At 73.8% G+C, this 990-nt stretch overlaps 2 protein-coding genes across 3 annotated transcripts in view; one reads left to right on the top strand and one right to left on the bottom strand.

Annotated features, from left to right (window-relative positions):
• The window catches only part of ATP5G1 (ATP synthase, H+ transporting, mitochondrial Fo complex subunit C1 (subunit 9)), a 2,466-nt gene extending 2,289 nt beyond the window's left edge, over window positions 1-177 (bottom strand). The window contains exon 1 of one of the 2 annotated variants that reach the window (XM_014958910.1): window positions 82-177. The gene's annotated coding sequence lies outside the window, so the exon portion shown is untranslated. Of the gene's footprint in view, window positions 1-10 lie in introns of both variants that reach the window. The other variant, XM_014958909.1, reaches the window with a different exon arrangement.
• Window positions 178-832: 655 nt separating this feature from the next.
• The window catches only part of CALCOCO2 (calcium binding and coiled-coil domain 2), an 11,103-nt gene continuing 10,945 nt past the window's right edge, over window positions 833-990 (top strand). Inside the window, exon 1 of the mRNA XM_014959045.1 lies at window positions 833-927. The gene's annotated coding sequence lies outside the window, so the exon portion shown is untranslated. The remainder of the gene's footprint in view (window positions 928-990) is intronic.

The following is a 990-nucleotide window of genomic DNA, read 5'->3' on the forward strand; positions in this document are numbered from 1 at the left end:
CGGGGCCCACCTGCGCGGGGTGCGCTCGGGGCTGCGGCGGCGGCGGCTGTGAAAGGACCCCGGCGCCCCCGCCCCGCTCACCTTGCCGTGTCCCCCCCGCGTCCTCCGCGCTCATTGGCTGCCGCCACGCACGGCGTACGGCGCGCGGCACGCCGGGAACAACATCCGCCCTCCCCATTGGCTGAGGCCCCGGAGAGTACCTCCCGCCAGCATCCGGGACAGCGCGACGGGCGGTGCCGCAGCGCTGGCCGCCATTGGTTGGTTGGTTCCCCTGCGTGCTCGCTGATTGGCTGGCGACCTGGAGGTCTTCCAGAGGCCCATGATGCCGCGGGGCCGCTCTGGGCAGCGCAGAGGTTACCATAGAGGCGGGGCCGTGATGGCGGCGGGGCCGGCCCGCCCCCCGCTCCCTCCCCAGTCTCTCCTAAAAGATCATTTCGAACGTTCAAAACGTTTTTTCCCGTCGTTTATTAAAGCGTCCGGTTCAGCCGTGGCCGAACGCCGCTGGAGCCGAGGTTTAGTCCGTGACGCGGGGGCGAGGCCCGGCCCCTGCCCCGGTACCGGCAGCCTCAGCCGCTGGGTGCCGCCGCGGGAGTGGGCGGAGGAGCCTCCCAAGGGCCCTCAATCGGTACCGGGGCGTCAAGCTCCCGCTCGGCCATCCTCCCGCCGCCCTCCTCCCGAGCCAGGCGGGCCGGGACAACCCGCACCGGTGTCCCCGGTCTGTCCCCACCCGCAACCGGAGCGGCAGGGCGGGACCGGGGGTGGGGGGGAGCCACTCCCCCGGCACCGAACTACGAGTTCCAGCGGCGCCGGGGCCGCCCAGGGGGAGGTGTCCCGGGATGGGGCGGGGTGGGAGGGGGACGGACTCCGCCTGTTCCTGATCCCCCACCTCCTCCCGGCAGCACCGGAGGTTTCCAGCCGCGCTTCTCGGTGAGTGAGGCGGGGGAACGGCGGGGGCAGGGGGCCGTGGGGCCCCCCCCGGCGGCTGCGCTC

This window comes from Calidris pugnax, unplaced genomic scaffold, assembly GCF_001431845.1.
Source record: "Calidris pugnax isolate Ruff unplaced genomic scaffold, ASM143184v1 scaffold335, whole genome shotgun sequence".
Lineage (NCBI taxonomy): Eukaryota > Metazoa > Chordata > Aves > Charadriiformes > Scolopacidae > Calidris > Calidris pugnax.